The sequence below is a fragment of the Oncorhynchus mykiss genome, chromosome 7 (assembly GCF_057628025.1).
Source record: "Oncorhynchus mykiss isolate SJ-2025 chromosome 7, ASM5762802v1, whole genome shotgun sequence".
Classification (NCBI taxonomy): Eukaryota; Metazoa; Chordata; class Actinopteri; order Salmoniformes; family Salmonidae; genus Oncorhynchus; species Oncorhynchus mykiss.
In genome coordinates, this window is record NC_143028.1 from 45122618 (window position 1) to 45135000 (window position 12383).

At 44.0% G+C, this 12383-nt stretch overlaps 1 protein-coding gene across 35 annotated transcripts in view; it reads left to right on the forward strand.

Moving 5' to 3' along the window:
* The window catches only part of magi1b (membrane associated guanylate kinase, WW and PDZ domain containing 1b), a 204890-nt gene that overhangs the window by 139623 nt on the left and 52884 nt on the right, over positions 1–12383 (forward strand). The window lies entirely within an intron of this gene.

Below are 12383 nucleotides of genomic sequence, written 5' to 3' on the forward strand. Positions count from 1 at the left end.
GGGAGAGGAGCAGGGGGATCTCACAGTAATCTCTGGGGGGAGAGAGGTCGTCCTCCTAGTTTGTCCAGTAAACACTGGAAGTCAGCAAATCTGGCTGTTTAGAGCACAGCAAACAGAGCTGTTTTCATCTGAGCTCAGCTCACCAGCAGCAGGCAACAGTAGCCTCACCACGCCTGGTCTCCTCTGGGTCCAGATATGAAGGATTCACCCCAGACAAAACTAAAGACTGTTTGACCACTAATGTAGGCGACAGTATTCAGCACATTCTGTTCGTTTTTTACATTGAATATTTAAGGACTTGGACATTGTGCCAGTGGGTTGTTGCAATATTAAGTCATGGCTGCCCGTTTCTTTGGAAGATCTCTGGATCTCATTTAATTGAATTTTACCTTAAGCCAGTTAAGAACAAATTCTTATTTACAATGGCGGCCTACCCAAAACATATCTATGGGACTCCCAATCACAGCTGGCCTGTGATGCAGCCTGGATTTGAACCAGAGACTGCAGTGACACCTCTTGCACTGAGATGCAGTGCCTTAGACCACTGCACCACTCAGGAGCCCATTTGTTCTCAAGGAGGAAGACAAGCAGTCAATAATACGATGGCGGAGTGTGTCTCACTGTTTCCGTTCTGTCACAGTGAAGTCGGCCAAGAAGTCAAACTGTGTTGCCCTTGTGGGCTGAATGTAGGTTGCAGCTGAAATCCAAGCCCAGGTTCAATGGGGATATGTAGGCCCGGGGTGCTTCACTGCTCTAGGGAACGGAGCTGTGGAGAGAGGAAATAAACCCTTTTTTATTATTATTATTTTTTACACTCAGCTATTTTTAGAGCCTGGGTTGTGAGCAGCAGCGTGCCTCCACAACCTCCTTTTGCCTTTCTGATGTGTTTTGAACCGTGATGATCAAAACACGGCTGATTTTAGAGCGCCATGTGTTTGCCTCAGTGGTGCTGTCTCTGTCAGTGCAGAGATGGGCTATAAGTTTTAAAACAGGTGATTTGAATGTAATCTATTCCTCGCCAGTCGTTCATCGGCCGAGAGAATGTATAATGTTGTCATGTTAATGAGTCCTAGAATAATGTATTTATTTTTGTCTTGCAATCAAGTCCAAGCCTCACAAATGTCAGTGTTGAAAAGATCTGAGTCAATTGTGCCAGCCGAAGAGAGAGCAGAGGCTCTCTAAAATAGTCATCAATTACATATGCATGAGGCCCTTGGATTAGTCTGCCAGAACAGCAGTTCAGTGGCGACCAAAAGGCAGAGGTTCGTTGACTTGAATCCCCATCACTGAGGGCATTGAAGTGATCCATTTCATTGGACAAGGCACAAGATAAAGTGTTTATTTTTAAGTACAGTACGTGAGGAGTTTGTTCCACTCAACACAGGACACATTCCCACCTTTGATTTATTCCCACAGCCAGAGGTGGGCTGCAAGCCTCCATTGTTTAGTGGATTAGAGGTAGAGAGGACCGTTTATAGGAGGCTGCCTGGTTGGTTCTGTGGACTCAGACTCTCACTGTTGTTTCCTGCTGGACAGACAGACAGAGGGACAAATACATAAATGTCTTCCTGTGAACATGCTCTCGGGCAAGGGTGGATCAGTAATAAGATTGTGAGGCGCGAGGGGGGACCGGTCTGGCCTTTCTGAATTGAATCAACACCTCCGTTCCTCTGTCCCACTCCCCAGCCCACACTTCCTACCCCACACCTGTCTACCCAATCTTACTCCACACTGTCATGCCTGGGAGGGAGACCCAGAGGATATGGGGCAGTCTGAGATTGGGAGTGGGGAGGGTGGGAGTGGAACTAGGGTCAGTGATGGTGAACTGGATAGACACATAGGGTTGTGTGTGATGGTTAGCACTTCATTGGAGATGACAGGGGTAAGACTGTAGACTGTTGATCAGTGGTCTCCAACAGGTCGATTGCAAATTAAATCAAACATATTGGTCACACACACATATTTAGCAGATGTTATTGCGGGTGTAGCGAAATGCTTGTGTTCCTAGCTCCAACAGTACAGTACAGTAGTATTAAGAAATGTATAAATATTAGGACAAGCAGTGTGTAGAGTAGAATACAATACACTACCATTCAAAAGTTTGGGGTCACATAGAAATGTCATTGTTTTTGAAAGAAAAGCAAAAAAAATTGTCCATTAAAATTACATCAAATTGACTATTGTAGCTGGAAACTGAATATTTTTCATGGAATATCTACATAGGCGTATAGCTGAAAACTGTTGTTTTGATTAAAGAAGCAATAAACGGGCCTTTTTTTAGACTAGTTGAGTATCTGGAGCATCAGCATTTGTGGGTTTGTTTACAGACTCAAAATGGCCAGAAACAAAGACCTTTCTTCTGAAACTCATCAGTCTATCCTTGTTCTGAGAAATGAAGGCTATTCCATGTGAGAAATTGCCAAGAAACGGATGATCTCGTACAATGCTGTGTACTGTACTATTCCCTTTACAGAACAGCGCAAACTGGCTCTAACCAGAATAGAAAGAGGAGTGGGAGGCCCCGGTGCACAACTGAGCAAGAAGACAAGTACATTAGAGTGTCTAGTTTGAGAAACAGACGCCTCACAAGTTCTCAACTGGCGGCTTTAATAAATAGTACCGCAAAACACCAGTCTCAACGTCAACAGTGAAGAGGCGACTCCGGGATGCTGGCCTTCTAGTTTTATTACTTCTTTAATCAGAACAACAGTTTTCAGCTGTGCTAACATAATTACAAAAGGGTTTTTCAAATTATAAATTTGGATTAGCTAACACAACGTGCCATTTGGAACACAGGAGTGATGGTTGCTGATAATGGGCCTATGTAGATATTCCATAAAAAATCTGCCGTTTCCAGGCCTGTAGTCTACAATAGTAATTTACACTGTCTACACTGTATTTCTGATCAATTTGATGTTTTCTTTATGGACACAAAATGTGCTTTTCTTTCAAAAACATGGACATTTCTAAGTTGCCCCAAACTTTTGAACGGTAGTTTACATATTGCGTAAGTAATGCATAGGGTTCCATTATTGAAGTAACCAGTGATTCCATGTCTATGTATATAGGGCAGCAGCCTCTAAGGTGCAGAGTTGAGTAACCGGGTGGTAGCCGGCTAGTGATGGCTATTTATCAGTCTGATGGCGTTGATATAGAAGCTGTTTTTCAGTCTCTCGGTCTCTTGGTCCCAGATAGCGGGGTGAACAGGCTGTGGCTCAGGTGGCAGATGTCCTTGATGATCTTTTTGGCCTTCCTGTGACATCGGGTGCTGTAGGTGTCCTGGAGGGCAGGTGGTGCAGTTGCCGTACCAGGTGGTGATACAGCCCGACAAGATGCTCTCAATTGTGCATCTGTAAAGGTTTGTGAGGGTCTTGGGGGCCAAGTCAAATTTCTTCAGGCTCCTGATGTTGAAGAGGCGCTGTTGCACCTTCTTCACCACACTGTCTGAGTGAGTAGACCATTTCAGATTGTAAGTGATGTGTACGCCGAGGAACTTGAAGCTTTCCACCTTCTCCACTGCGGTCCTGTTGATGTGGATAGAGGTATGGGCCCACTGCTGTTTCCTAACGTCCACGATCAGCTCCTTCATTTTGTTTGATGTTGAGGGAGTAGTTATTTTCCTGGCACCACTCCACCAGGGCCCTTCCCTCCTCCCTGTAGGCTGTCTAGCCTACTACTATTGTGTCGTCTGCAAACTTGATTATTGAGTTGGAAGAGTCCGTGGCCACGCAGTCATTGGTGAGCAGGGAGTACAGGGGAGGGCTGAGTATGCGCCCTTGTGGGACTCCTGTGCTGAGGATCAGCAAAGTGGAGGTATTGTTTCCTACCTTCACCACCTGGGGGCGGCCCATCAGGAAGTCCAGGACCCAGTTGCACAGGGCGGGGTTCAGACCTAGGGCCCGAGTTTAATGATGAGCTTGAAGGGTACTATGGTGTTAAAGAATGAGCTATAGTCAATGAACAGCATTCTTACAAAGGTATTCCTCTTGTCCAGATGGGATAGGGCAGTGCGACGGTGATTGCATCGTCTGTGGATCTATTGGGGAGGTATGCAAATTCAAGTTGGTCTAGTGTGTCAGGGAAGGTAGCGGTGATATAATCGTTAACTAGTCTCTAGTAGTAATTTAGTTCAGTTACATTTGCTTTCTTGGGTACAGGAACAATGGTGGACATCTTGAAGCAAATGGGAACAGCAGACTGGGATAGGGAGAGATTGATTATGTCCGTAAAAATACTTGAGCCAGCTGGTCTACGCATACTCTGAGGACGCCGTGGCTAGGGATGCCGTCTGGACCGGCAGCCCTGCGAGGGTTAACACACTTAAATGTCTAACTCATGTAGGTCAATGAGAACGAGAGCCCACAGTCCTTGGGAGATGGCCATGTCGGTGTTATCCTCAAAGCAGGCAAAAAAGGTGTTCAGCTTGTCCAGGAGCACGACGTTAGTGTCTGCGACATGGCTGGTTTTCCCTTTGTAATCCGTAATTGTCTGTTAACCCTGCCACATACGTCTCATGTCTGAGCTGTTAAATTGCGACTCCAATTTGTCTCTGTACTGACATTTTGCCTGTTTGATTGCCTTATGGAGGGAATAACTACACTGTTTGTATTCTACCATATTCCCAGTCACCTTGCCATGGTTAAATGCGGTGTTTCGTGCTTTCAGTTTTGCGCGAATGCTGCCATTTATCCATGGTTTTTGGTTTGGGAGGGTTTTAATAGTCATATGTGGGAATAACATCCCCTATACACTTCCTGATGAACTCAGTCACCGTGTCCGTGTATAGGTCAATGTTATTCTCACAGGCTACCTAGAACATATCCCAGTCCGATTGATCAAAACAATCTTGAAGAGTGGATTCTGATTGGTCAGACCAACGGTACTTCCTGTTCGGGTTTGTGCCAATAAAAAGGGAGGAGCAAAATGGAGTTGTGATCTGATTTGCCTAAGGGAGGGAGGGCCTTGTAGGCATCCCGGAAGGGGGAGTAGCAGTGGTCGAAACGTTTTTCCAGTCAATCAAGTAACCTCTCACTCTGAGCTTTCAGTGTTGTTGTTTATGTATGTAGCTAGTGAGCTAAGCTGTAGCCATAGCAATGTCTTTCAAAAGGAAATTCTGGATGTTCTTTTTAATTCTGGCGTTCCGTCAATATATTCCCTCCAAAAGGCACAGGTTTAGGGTCAAGTTCTCTGTCATGTGCAACGTGAAGACAGGATTTGTCCAGGAAATTATAGTTTACACAGGGTCCACCACTGACATCCAACATTAAGAGGGGCTTGGGGTGTCCGAGTCCGTGGCTCCTCATCTCAGTAAGGGACACACTTTGTATGTGCTCTCCAACAGCACAGGGGCCTGTGGCACAGTCAGGTCGAACAGGAAGGGGATGCCGGTATTGGATGCAGAAAGGGGAGGTGGAGTTCAAGGAGAACAGTCAACAGCTGGCAGCAAAGTGGCATGACAAACCAGACGTCCATGTCCTGTCCATACAGCAACTATGTCGGCCACAGGGAAGGTGGACCACCTGACGGGAGAGAGAAATATCAAACCAGACTGCGTGCTTGACTATAAACTCAAAATGGGGGCAGTGGATAAGGCGGACATGATAAACAGCTTTGTGGAATGCACTCAGAAAACGACCATGTGGTATAAGAAGATGTTTTTCCATGTGATCGCCGCCGCCCTCAATAGCCACATAGTTCACCGCCAAGTAACAGGTGAGATGATTACTGAACAAGGGATTTTTTGTAATTGGACGTACAGTTCACATGCAAATCACATACAGAACTATTAACTTAAGGCACTTACTTTGATAGAAACGCAGCCTGGATTTGAACCAGGATGTCTGTAGTGACGCCTCTAGCACTAATATGCTGTGCCATAGACCGCTGCGCCACTTGGGAGTCATAAGGACAGCGTAGCTTCAAAATACAACACAAGCTAATACATATCTGACACAATTAGCATTGTTTTAGAGAGCTAATAGAATAATGTAGCTAGCTACATAAGCACGATTGAATATAACACCATAAAGGTTATGAAATGAGTAACATTACCTTGCGTGTCTGCGGCTATAAGGAATATACACAAATATATTATGCTCCATACATACAGTGAGCTACAGTAGAAACGACCTACATAAACTATTATAATGTAATAAGGCACTTACTTTGATAGAAACGCACACATTTCCAAAGTTATTATTGGTAACGAAAACAATGACAGCGATGTGGGCAGACGGAAAATGTGAACAGGTGTGTTGCAGATCCTGTTCTGACGGGACATGCGCAAATGTCTGCAGACTTGAACAGGCATAAACACTTTCAAAGTGCTTGGGGAATTTTGTCCGGGTCAGAAATGTCTTAAAAACAAACAAAAACATCTGCAAAAGTAAAAATGACTTTATGTGAATGAATGAGGCAGAACACACCTAAATTCAAACTGTTCTTAGGAAATAAAAACTTGTTAGAAAATAATTTGAAATTGACAAGTTGAAAACAGCCTATAAATAAAAACAGGCTGCATGCCTTGGTTTGGTGGCAGTACTGTTCCGTAACAATGGCATTCTGGAATGGAGAGAACGTTCTGGGGCGACCGTTAGAGATATTTGGAACTCACACATGAAAGGGTAAAATGTGAACTGTTTACCTGATTTGTTTAACACTTTTTTGTTGTTGGTTACTACATGATTCCATACAGTATGTGTTATGTAATAGTTTTGATGTCTACACAATTATTCTACAATGTACAAAATAGCAAAAAGAAAGAAAAACCCTTCAACCAGCTTCACCTGGAATGCTTTTCAAACAGTCTTGAAGGAGTTCCCACATATGCTGAGCACTTGTTAGCTGATTTTCCTTCCCTCTGCGGTCCTACTCTTCCCAACCATCTCAGTTGGTTTGAGGTTGTGTGATTGTGGAGGCCAGGTCATCTGATGCATCATTCCATCACTCTCATTCTTGGTCAAATAGCCCTTAACCAGCCTGGAGGTGTGTTTGAATTCAGATATGACTCAGAACATCTAATGTTGTTTCTCTAATGAAGAATTGTAATTGAGAGTGAAAAACGAAACAAATATCTAAAACTAGGAAAAAACTATTTGGGAAAATGTAAAACTTTATTTAGTATAAAAAAATCATGGATGTCGTAGGGTCCCCCTTAGAGTTGTTTATTAACCATTGTTTTACCAGATATGTTGACAGAAAATATAGTGCTCATAACGTTTTTTTTTTTTAATTAGCTCTCACGCTAGAAAAGGTTAGAGACCCCTGCTGTAGATAATTGATTGTCTGTGAGGTAGCTAGCTGAGGTTAGTGATGGCATGTATCCATTGTGGTTAAGGTGTCATGGTGATGTCACCTTCATAGCACCCAGCTCATGATAACTGGAGTGATGCGTGCAGGCCAAGGGATGACATATTGATTTTGAAACTTTACCGCTATTTTGGGGTTGATAATAGGTTAATGAGGCTAGCTGTTCAGGGATGATTGTGTATGTTGGGAGCAGTGACATGGGGTTGTGGTCAGGTCACTGGCTATGGGGAGGATTAGGCCAGGATACTGATGCTGAACAGCAGAGGTATCCAGCCTTTCACAGTGATACAGTGGGGCAAAAAAGTATTTAGTCAGCCACCAATTGTGCAAGTTCTCCCACTTAAAAAGATGAGAGAGGCCTGTAATTTTCATCATAGGTACACTTCAACTATGACAGACAAAATGAGGGAAAAAAAACACGGACTTTCAACTCCCTCCAAAGATTTTATATGGGGTTGAGATCTGGAGACTGGCTAGGCCACTCCAGGACCTTGAAATGCTTCTTACGAAGCCACTCCTTCATTGCCCGGGCGGTGTGTTTGGGATCATTGTCATGCTGAAAGACCCAGCCACGTTTCATCTTCAATGCCCTTGCTGGACGTTTTCACTCAAAATCTCACGATACATGGCCCCATTCATTCTTTCCTTTACACGGATCAGTCGTCCTGGTCCCTTTGCAGAAAAACAGCCCCAATGCATGATGTTTCCACCCCCATGCTTCACAGTAGGTATGGTGTTCTTTGGATGCAACTCAGCATTCTTTGTCCTCCAAACACGACGAGTTGAGTTTTTACCAAAACGTTATATTTTGGTTTCATCTGACCATATGACATTCTCCCAATCTTCTTCTGGATCATCCAAATGCTCTCTAGCAAACTTCAGACGGGCCTGGACATGTACTGGCTTAAGCAGGGAGACACGTCTGGCACTGCAGGATTTGAGTCCCTGGCGGCGTAGTGTGTTACTGATGGTAGGCTTTGTTACTTTGCTCCCAGCTCTCTGCAGGTCATTCACTAGGTCCCCCCGTGTGGTTTTGGGATTTTTGCTCACCGTTCTTGTGATCATTTTGACCCCACGGGGTGAGATCTTGCGTGGAGCCCCAGATCCAGGGAGATTATCAGTGGTCTTGTATGTCTTCCATTTCCTAATAATTGCTCCCACAGTTGATTTCTTCAAACCAAGCTGCTTACCTATTGCAGATTCAGTCTTTCCAGCCTGGTGCAGGTCTACAATTTTGTTTCTGGTGTCCTTTGACAGCTCTTTGGTCTTGGCCAAAGTGGAGTTTGGAGTGTGACTGTTTGAGGTTGTGGACAGGTGTCTTTTATACTGATAACAAGTTCAAACAGGTGCCATTAATACAGGTAACGAGTGGAGGACAGAGGAGCCTCTTAAAGAAGAAGTTACAGGTCTGTGAGAGCCAGAAATCTTGCTTGTTTGTAGGTGACCAAATACTTATTTTCTACCACAATTTGCAAATAAATTCATTAAAAATCCTACAATGTGATTTTCTGGATTTTTTTTTCTCATTTTGTCTGTCATAGTTGAAGTGTACCTATGATGAAAATTACAGGCCTCTCTCATCTTTTTAAGTGGGAGAACTTGCACAATTGGTGGCTGACTAAATACTTTTTTGCCCCACTGTAAATCTAACTATATTTGGTCACATACACATATCTAGCATATCTAACAATACACAGCAAAACACACACATCTAAAGTAAAATAATGCAATTAAGAAAGGACACACGTGTGTGTGTGGTGTGTGTGTGATGTGTGTGTGAATTTCTGGGGGGATGTTGCTTTTTAAAGCCCATTAGGTGATTTTTTTTTTCCTTGATTGGCCCTGGACCATGCCATTTGGCGGCCACACCCCTCCCCTTAGCAATGGGGAAGCTACAGATGTGAGTGTATGAACAGCTGCTGATTGTGATAAGTGTTTCCTCTGTTAACCTTTGGAGCGTTACAGGCCTGTGTGCGCCCCATCATGCTGTGCTCCTGTTTCCACCGGTGGCACAGTCTGGGGGTGGGCTAGGGGTCCGTGTATGGGTGACTGGGCTTTTCACCGGTGGAAAAAGGAGCACGGCATGGTGCGCACACATACAGTCACGTATTAGGGTATTATTTTAGACAATATTGCAGGATTACTTTTTCCCTAGTTGGCCAGTCCTGTGCCAAAACTTCACATTGTCACTTTTCTGGCATCCAGAGCAATCAGAATCATATGGAAAATGGTATCAACTGCAGTATGAGTAAATTAAGCTCTCAATGTCAGTGGAGACTGAGGCTGGCTTATGAGTGATTGGCATTCCAGGGTCGTCCTTACCAGCAGAAAATGTCTCACTGCATGCAATGTAAGCCTGCAACATTCACTGCCCTACTCCATACACACAATGTTAATCAGTGTACATTGTTTGTGTGGAAATGCATGTCTGCATTATGCTTAATACAATATGCTAATGTTGTAGTATATAAATTACTGTTACCATGGTAAATAGTGCATTAGAGTGGACAGCTTCTCAGTATTTAAAGCCTTATCATCAATCAAGCTGTATTACTAATGATATTACCCCACTGATGATTCTCAACAATCCCTCTAGCCATGCGTTAACGTTAGGCTGTTGCTTGCATCAAATCTCAAAGGGCTTATTGTGTGTTGATTGGTGGTTTATGCTAACTGTGTAAAGGTTAGTTTGGGCCTCTCTCCAGTGTTCCTCCGGGTTTGTGAGGTCAGGCTGGAACAGAAGAGGTCTGTGCTGTCGTTTTACTCGTTAAAGCGATTCTCTGAGGAGCTTTGAAGGACTTTCTCTTCCACAGCAGACATCAATGGGGCTTTTGTGTGGTACAGGGAATTAATTAACTCGATAGGAATGACAGTGTTCTAATCATCTGGCTGAGAGGCTGGCTATTCTGGCCTGGAAATACGGGTCACAACTCACACTTCCTGTTTGTCTCTGAGTGGAGCCGTGTGATTGGCGGGATGAGTCAACAGCACTACTGAGTCTGCTTTGGTAGCAGAACAGTCAGCCTGGGTGAAGCCTCCACCAAGGTCAACACTACATATGTACTGTCTCCATGGGTTCCTCTGATAGAGTTCAGCCTTTGTTTGAGGGTTTGTCTTACGCATCGATTTTCCCTCACTAGAAGAAAGATGAGTTAGTTTGCACTGAGGGTGGAGGAGATGTGAATCGCCGACCACAGTGACGTCGTACACAAGTTACATTGAACACAATTTACAGAGGAGCAATCCCATTATGTGACATCTCCTGTAAGTCACAGCTGTGGCTACAGGGGAGAGGATATTGAAGAAGTGATTGAGACTATGGAACTGGTGTGTGTGAGTTATCGTCACATCTCTGATTTATCTTAGCTGTCATTTGAAATGGCCGCTGTGGCAAGATCATCTCCCAGCTTCTCCTCCCAACTCCCTGGGCTATTTTTACCAGCAGCCATATTCTTATCAGCTCACTGGAGTGAGGAGGCTGTTGTTCCCATACTGAAGAGAAGGAACAAGCAGGAGAGATTTGGTGATTGGTTCTCCCTCCACTGTTTAGGTAGAAGGAGCTGCTACCTCGTGGGCGGCCATCTTTGTTCAGACATCACAGTGCTTGTAGTAAAGCAACATTGTAGACAGATGGTTTTGTTTTTCTGTTGATGAGATTTCTTGAAAATGTAATAAGTGTATTCTAATTCATCCACCATGACTAAGCGTACCTCAATCCTTGTTGGGTCAAGCAGAATATCTTTGGAGTAGCAGTAGGTTAACAGCATCTCTTTAGTAATGGAGAGGGAAAGATGGAATGAGAGAGGGAGCAAAAAGAGCGAGATAGGGGCAGGAGATGAGTTTGACTGGCTCTGTCATCAATTATCGTGGCGGGGTTCCATAATCTCGTCAGCAATGTATCATAGAGCCGTTTAACACTGACTACACCAGGTATTCCCATACGTGGGTACGCCAAATAAAAATGTGAATAAAATGTTTTTTTAATGTCACATCTCCATTTTTTTTCCCCGCCTGAGTAGCCACTGCCAAAAATGTAATTCAACCATCTAGTGTTCAGCGAAATAACAACACAATGTCAAACACAGGTAGTCCAGTCAAATAATTAACATCCAATCACATTAACCGTTACTCTCTCGTGGGAATTCCACTAACGGTCCGTATGTAGCCAAACGTAGCTGCTGCTCATGTTGGTGTCTGTACTGATGGCGCAAGATAAATGACAGGGAGACATGGTGGAGTGGTAACGCGCTTGCAAGCCGTTTCTCCCGACATCACTTGGGTACACTGTAAATCGCGCTGTTAAGACACTGATGCCCTCTGCAACCACATACCTATGTGAGAGTGGATTCTCGGCCCTCACTAGACTGTGTGTGGAAAATGATTTAAGACTGAGACTCTCTCCAATACAACCCAACATTGCAGAGTTATGAGCGTCCTTTCAATCACACCCTTCTCATTAACCTGTGGTGAGTTATTCACAATTTTTGTTTTAATGTAGGATGGTTAAACAAAGTGCAAAATGATTGATTATTATTATATTATTATGTGTGCCCTGGTCCTATATGAGCTCTTTGTCACTTCTAATGACCCAGGTTGTGACAATAACTCATTCTTATGTTTAAGAAATGTATCATATAGTGTGTGTGTGTGTGTGGCAGGCTTACAATGATGGCAAAAAACAACATTTGAGAGTACGCTGACCCTGGTGCTAGAAGGGTATGCAGCTGGAGGTTGAATGTTTGAAGGGGTATGGGACTATGAAGGGGTACGGGACTATGAAGGGGTACGGGACTATAAAAAGTTTGGGAACCACTGCCTTACACCACCGGTCCCACTGTCAGGAGCCATTAATATGAGAGCCGTCCACATCTATGATTACCAAACGCTCCCCTAACACACAACTCTATACACACACACACACACACACACACACACACACACACACACACACACACACCACTGTTACTCAGACACAGGGTTCCCACAGCACATCCTGAATGCATAAATAAACAAGACTCATCTTTAAGTTGTTGTCATCCAATTACGTGGTCATTGTCACTGTTAAATTAATTATT